Source organism: Mastomys coucha, unplaced genomic scaffold (assembly GCF_008632895.1).
Source record: "Mastomys coucha isolate ucsf_1 unplaced genomic scaffold, UCSF_Mcou_1 pScaffold12, whole genome shotgun sequence".
In the NCBI taxonomy this organism is placed as follows: Eukaryota; Metazoa; Chordata; class Mammalia; order Rodentia; family Muridae; genus Mastomys; species Mastomys coucha.
Genome location: NW_022196894.1, coordinates 84,098,796 through 84,106,971, shown reverse-complemented (window position 1 = coordinate 84,106,971; position 8,176 = coordinate 84,098,796).

Genomic DNA, 8,176 nt, shown 5'->3' with positions numbered 1-8,176 from the left:
AAAAAACCATAAAACAAAAACAAAAACAAAAACAAAAAAACTGGAGAAAGCATACAAGAGCAATTTGACAGCACACCTGAAAGCTCTAATACAAAAAGAAGGAAATTCACCCAAGAGGAGTAGAAGGCAGGGAATCATCAAACTCAGGGCTGAAATCAAACAAATAGAAACAAAAAGAACTATACAAAGAATAAACTAAACCAGGAGCTGGTTCTTTAAGAAAATCAACAAAATAGATAAATCCTTAGCCAGACTAACTAGAGGGCACAGAGACAGTATCCTAATTAACAAGATCAGAAATCAAAAGGGAGACATAACAACAGACACTGAGGAAATCCAAAAAAAAATCATGAGATCCTACTGCAAAAGCCTATACTCAACAAAACTGGAAAACCTGGATGAAATGGACATTTTTTTACACAGATACCAGGCACCAAAGTTAAATCAAGATCAGATAAATGATCTAAATAGTCCCATATATGCTAATGAAATATAAACAGTCGTTAATAGCCTCCCAGTCAAAAAATGCCCAGGACCAGATGGGTTTAGTGCAGAGTTTTATCAAACCTTCAAAGAAGACCTAATACCAATACTCCTCAAATTATTCAACAAAATAGAAACAATGTATTCTACCCAATTTGTTCTATGAAGCCACAATTATTCTTATACCTAAACCACACAAAGACCTAACAAAAAAGAAAACTTCAGGCCAATTTCCCTTGTAATTATCAATGCAAAAATACTCAGTAAAATTCTTGCAAACTTAATCCAAGAACACATCAAAACGATCATCATAATCAAGTAGGCTTCATTCCAGGGATGCAGGGATGGTTCAATATATGGAAATCCATCAACATAATCTGCTATATAAACAAACTCAAAAGAAAAAAACACATGATTATCTCATTAGATGCTGAGAAAGCATTTGACAAAATCCAACATCCCTTCATGATAAAAGTTTTGGAAAGAACAGGAATTCAAGGCCCATACTTAAACATACTAAAAGCAATATACACCAACCAGTAGCCAACATCAAACTAAATGGAGAGAAATTTGAAGCAATCCCACTAAAATCAGGGACTAGACAAAGTGCCCACTCTCTCCCTACCTATTCAATATTGTACTTGAATACTTAGCCAGAGCAATTAGACAACAAAAGGAGATCAAAGGGATACTAATTGGAAAGGAAGAAGTCAAATTATCACTATTTGTTGATGGTATGATAGTATACATAAGTGACCACAAAAATTCCACCAGAGAGCTCCTAAACCTGATAAAAAACTTCAGCAAAGTAGCTGGATATAAAATTAACTCAAGCAAATCAGTGTCCTTCTTCTATACATAGGAAAAAGAGGCAGAGAAAGAAATTAGGGAAAAAACACCCTTCACAACAGTCACAAATAATATAAAATACCTTTGTGCGACCCTAAGCAAGTAAAAGATCTGTTTGACAAGAACTTCAAGTCTCTGAAGAAGGAAATTGAAGATCTCAGAAGATCGAAAGATCTCCCATTCTGATGGATTGTTAGGATTAATATGATTAAAATGGCCACTTTGCTGAAAGCAATCTACAGATTCAATGCAATCCCCATCAAAACTCCAACTCAGTTCTTCACAGACTTAGAAAGAGCAACTTAGAAATTCATCTGGAATAACAAAAAAACCAGGATAGCCAAATCTATTCTCAACAATAAAGGAACCTCTGGTGGAATCACCATCTTGGACCTTAAGCTGTACTACAGAGAAATTGAGATAAAAACTTCATGGTATTTGTACAGTGACAGGCAGGTAGATCAATGGAATAGAATTGAAAACCCAGAAATGAACCCACAAACCTATGGCCACTTGATCTTTGAAAAATGAGATAAAACCATCCAGTGGAAAAAAGACAGCATTTTCAACAAATGGTGCTTAGCATGTAGAAGAATGCAAATTGATCCCATTCCTATTTCCTTGTACAAAGGTCAAGTCCAAGTGGATCAAGAACATCCACATAAAATCAGATACACTGAAACTAATAGAAAAAGGAAATGGTGAAGAGCCTCGAACACATAGGCACAGGGGAAATTTCCTAAACAGAACACCAATAGCTTATGCTCTAAGAACAAGAATTGACAAATGGGATCTCATAAATTTGCAGAGCTTCTGTAAGGCAAAAGACACTGTCAATAGGACAAAATGGCAACCAACAAATTGGGAAAAGATCTTTACCAAACCTATATCTAATATAGGGCTAATATCTAATGTATATAAAGAAGTCAAGAAGTTAGACTCCAGAGAACCAAATAACCTTATTAAAAATGGGGTACAGAGCTTAATAGAAAATTCTCATCTGATGAATAACAAATGGCTGAGAAGCACCTAAAGAAATGTTCAACATCCTTAGTCATTAGGGAAATGCAAATCAAAACATCCCTGAGATTCCACCTCATACCAGTAAGAATGACTAGGATAAAAATCTCAGGTGACAGCAGATGCTGGAGAGGTTGTGGAGAAAGAGGAACATTACTTCATTGCTGGTGGGATTGCAAACTGGTACAACCACTCTGGAAATCAGTTTGGCTGTTCCTTAGGAAATTGGATATAGTACTACCAGAGGACCCAGCTATACCACTCCTGGGCATATACCCAGACAAAGTTCCAACATGTAATAAGGACACGTGATCCACTATGTACATAGCAGCCTTATTTATAATAGCCAGAAACTGGAAACCACCCAGATGTCACTCAACAGAGGAATGGATACAGAAAATGTGGAACATCTACACAATGGAGTACTACTCAGCTATTAAAAATAATGAATTTATGAAATCCTTAGGGAAATGGATGGATCTGGAGAACATCATCCTGAGTGAGGTAACACAATCACAAAAGAACACACATGGTATACACTCACTGATAAGTGGGTATTAGTGCAGAAGCTTGGAATATCCAAGATACATTCCACAAACCCCATGAAACTTAAGAAGAAGGAAGACCAAAGTATGGATACTTTGATCCTTCTTAGACGGGGGAACAAAATACCCATGGAAGGAGTGCAGAGACAGAGTCGAGCAGAGACTGAAGGAAGGATAATCCAGAGACTGCCCCACCTGGGAATCCTTTCCATATACAGTTACCAAACCCAGACACTATTGTGGATGCCAACAAGTGTTGGCTGACTGGAACCTGATATAGCTGTCTCCTGAGAGACTCTGCCAGTGTCCGACTAATACAGAAGTAGAGGGTCAAAGTCATCCATTGGACTGAGTACAGAGTCCCTAATGAAGGAGTTAGAGAAAGGATCCATGGAGATGAAGGATTTGCAGCCCGTTAAGACGAACAACAATATGAACTGACTAGTACCCCCAGAACTCCCAGGGACTAAACCAGCAACCAAAGAGTAGACATTGTGGGACTAATGGTTCCAGCAGCTTATGTATAGCAGAGGATGGCCAAGTCAGTCATCAGTGAGAGGAGAGGCCCTTGGCCCTGTGAAGGTTGTATGTCCTAGTGTAGGGGAATGCCAGGGCAGGGAAGCAGGGAGTGGCTTGGGTGTCGAGCAGGAGGAGGGGCGAGGCAACAGTGGTTTCTTTTTGTTTTTGTTTTTGTTTTTTATTTTCATTTTATTTTATTATTTTTCTTTTTTCTTTTGGAGGGAAAACTGGGAAAGGAGATATCATATGACATGTAAATAAAGAAAATACCTAAAAAAATACTTCCCAACAAATTAGGAGATATAAATTGGCTTAGACCCTTCTTAAAGATAACTACAGGAGAGTTAAAGCTATTGTGTGACTTCTTAAATGGAGATTCTGATCCTTTATCTCCAAGATCTATACCTGAGTAAGGATGTCAAGCAGGATTGATAGTCAAAAAGGTTATAAAAAACATTTTGGGTGTCTATGAATCTTTTATGCTTGATATATTTGTCCTTGTTTCTTCTTTTTCACAAATTTTAGCTTTTATATATTTCACCCTAGGAATATTTTCATTTCCTTACTTACTCATAGAATACTATATATCAGTATCAGTATATGTGACTGTTTAATATTTTAAGAAAAATTTTAAAAGGTGCCATCTTTCCATTTGCCATGAAACTTTGAGATTAATTGGCTAAAGTTCTGCACTTTGGTGTAATAAATTATCATTCCCTGTGTTATATGTATAGTTTCGATATTTTCTTTATGGTTTCTTTACAAGATCATGGAAAAGACATTGTAGTAAATTTTTTTAGGTCTACATAGCAAGTTCTAACCTAACCAGAGCCACATAGAGAAACAGTATTCTAAGTTTTTTCTATTTATCTTTTCCATTAGACTTTAATTGATTGCATGTATATGCATGTGAGTGCTGTGCCTATTGCATGCATACCCTGTCCCTTCTCTCTCTCTCTCTCTCTCTCTTTTTCTCTCTCTTTCTCCTCCTCCCCCTCTTCCTCCTCCTCCTCCTCCTCGTCTTCCTCCTTCTTCTCTGTGTGTGTGTGTGTGTGTGTATGTATGATTTTACCTAAGAATCTAGGCTTTTCACTATTTGTAGCAATAAACCTCTCAGAATACAGAGATGTGTGTAACTATAGGACTAAAAACACGGTGAAAAATTAAGAAAGAAATATGGCATTTTTCAATCAAAGTATATCCTTCATGGTCAAAGTAAGTAGAGAACTAGGAAGGTGAAGCTATTGGATAATTGGTGCAAAGTTTATACTCCACCAAAATATCATTAGGTAGGCACCACTGATTCCTATTTGATGATTCTGGAGCTGTTCTATATTAGGAAATTCACAGAGTTCCCTAAGGGAAGCCAGTGTAAGAATGATATTTTCCACAACACATGATGGTTTTCATTTGGACTTTGACTGATAGAAGTAAAAGAAAAACCTCCCTAGCCATTTGATCTACTGCCAAGCTATATCCTCAGCCCACAGAGAACCCACTTTCTGAGAAAGTACACACAGTTGCTTAAGTCACTTTGACTTCACCCTGACTCATTTCTAAGTGATCTATTCCATCCCATAGATAGCTACAGCAGCTCACTGACAGGGCTTCACTGTGACAGTATGTTACTCCTGGCCTTCTGGTCTCAGTTTACTATTTATACCTTTAGTTGCTGGCATTGCCTTTTTCATGTAACAATGCAACAGTGACTTCTAAGTCTCTATATATATTTAAATATTTTCCTTAACCTGACCTAAAATGTTAATGCTTAGAATGATGTACTATAGACAGACAATCTATCAAATGTATGCTGGCAGATGGACTCTCTTCTGCTTTTATGGAATTCAGATCATTGCCAAATAAATAAATACAGCAAAAAAAATTATCATACCCTTAAATAAGTTATTGCTGGGAAACTGCCAAAAGCATTTCTTCTGTTTCTCATTCGGTCCAAGTTTAAGGTCAAAAGGTCACAGCTTAGTGGGCCAGGGAGCCCACCCTCATATTGTTCCAGTGCACCAAATTAGCTTCCATGCTTATCAAAGAAATCCTGGGTAAGTCTGTCTGCATTTACTGATGGATTAACCAGCAAACCTGCCAGAGCTTCTAGCTTATTGTTCATAACCAACAACGTTACCTCATTCCTGGTTCCAGAACACCACTTATCTTGCTTCAGAGACATAGATAAGGAGGTACTTAGAGGGATCTGTGATAAAAAAGCAAACTCAATGAGGAGCTGTTTTGCCATCTCAGCTCCTGGGTCATCTGTCTTTTATCTAAGTAGTTCTGCTTTTGTTGCAGAATTTTCCTCATTTAAAGATAACCATAGAGATGAAAGGGGAGAAAACATTAGAATCTGAGATGGTGCTTGGATTGCAAGTAACTCATATTGATAGACCTTCATTCTACAACCCACAGAGAGAAAGCAGTTGCTCATGTTTAACCACCATTCTCAATAAGTTTATAATGGTTTACTTAAAACTATGGTTTCAAATTATTTTATACATGTGTGGGTGTTTGGCTTACTTGAACATCTGTGCATGCATGGTGACTATGGAGGACAGAAGAGATAGCCATATCTCCTGGAACTGGACCTTAAAGAAAGTTGTGAGCTGTCATGTGGGTGCTGGGAATCAAACATTTGGTTCTCTGGAAGAACAGATCTTAACTAATGAGATTTTCTATCCCCTTAAAATGGTTTTCTTGCAGAACATCTCAAATCGAAAGAATTTACCAAGGAGACTTACCACTTATTTCTTTAAGAAGTCAATAAATACATCCTGTCTCTATCTTTAAAAGATGTAATGTTTTAGCTCAGATTATAACTAATTCTGGAAGCTGATGATCAACTAGGAATCTTGAATACCCCAAGCATGACCAGAGGGTAATTTTATTTGCCCTATACCCCACTTATCTGGCTCTCCAGGGTTTGGCAGCCTTTCTATTCATGAATACAATTGTGAACTTGGAACTGAGGAGTAAAATATATGAATGGCCAGGATTAACATTGCCAAGCCTTGATCTGAAATCCAGTATAAATTCTAGTGAGTCTCATGTTGTAAATCACTTGGACATAGGTCTTAAGGGTACTTTCCCATTTTACTTATAAAAAAACAAGCCAAGCAGAGGACAGGGTCTGTGCTTATTATTCTAATACTATTGTAACAATTTGCTCTACAGATATAAAAACTCAAGCTTCTGAAGGTCAAATATGTGTCATGACAACTATTAAATAATTTAAGCAAAGATGTATTTGTAGAACAGTGAGTGTCTGACCCTTTCTCAGTAAAACAGGAACATGGAAACTTTTGTAAAACAAGAGGATTAAAGCTGCCTATCCCTGAACCTTCAGGTAGCACCTTTGTGTGCCAGGGTTCTGAATATTAAGTCGTTTCAGTAATTTGTAATAAGCTATTGACATAGATTAGAAGTTCAGAAAACAAGAGTAAAGGGCATGGTGGAATAAATGGAAATGAAAGCTTGATTTGAGAAGTTTCTTGGAATTATATTTGAGGCTCTCAAAAGGTAAGCATCTATTGCCACTCTTGTACTGTCCAGGTCCCAGCCCAGAGAATGACTTATATGTGTGTATGTTTTCAGGATAGATCATTTAGCATTATACAACCAATTGGTGTGCTCTCTACTGGAAAAAAAATATTCCTCCTGATTGCCATATTCTTTAGCTGTTTGTAGCTCATTGGAGACATATTTTGAAACACTAAAATTGTTAAAAGAAGTTAAACTTGCAAATGAGGCAAGTGTGTCTCACAGCAGCAGGGTAGAATAACTTAAATGAACCTGCATTATGTTAGTGTTACAGATATACCATTTGTACATTTGTATGCAACTTAAACAGTTGTAGGAGGCTGTCAATTGAAAAACTCATATATTTGAGATGATACTGAAGAGAATGAGTAAAGAATTTTCTACATTGACCTTGTTTGCTATGAAATCCAAATTTCAGTATTTGTTAATTCAATATTTTTATGAGTTTCCACAGACATTTGTAAATGGATATGAAGAAACTGTTCTTCAAATCCCCAAACAATTTTTGCATGGTACCACAGAATATTGATAAATGATCCAATTTGATCAATTAACCCAAAAGTAAATTTCATTAGCAACAAAAAATAATACCACAGTTTGTAAAAAGATTAGTTAAAAAACACCAACATACATACATTCATGAATTTTAAAAGAGAGAGTTACTTACATGGGTTTCTTGGAAGCAGCAAAAAGATAGAACCTCTTTATAACCCAAGCTTGGTCAATCTGTGCCTTTTTATAGAAAATTGAAACCACTAATATGCAGTAATTATTAAAGGGTAATGAAACAGTAATTATTTATTCCTGTGATTTTGTTGATTTTTTGTTTTCTCAGATTTTTTTTTTTTTTATGATCTACTCTGTCATTATTTATTTGTTCACCATGACTTCCAGGGAATCTTTACTCATGCCTGGATTTATTCCTTCTAAGTATTTTCTGTAGGGCTTTAATTTTTTTACTATCATGTGAGGGTTTTATTTCTCTAGTTTGATGATAGATTTTTCTCATTATAACCATCTGGGTTGACAACTGTGGTCTTCCAGAACATAGAATACATCCTTCAAGAACCTTCCAGCTTTCAAGATTTTTGTTGAATAGTTCAGCATTGTTTTGATGGACCTGACTTTGCAAATGACTTGACATTTCCTTTTTGAAGTTTGTAATACCCTTTCTTTGGTTTTTTTTTTTTTTTTTTTTTTTTTTTTTTTTTTTT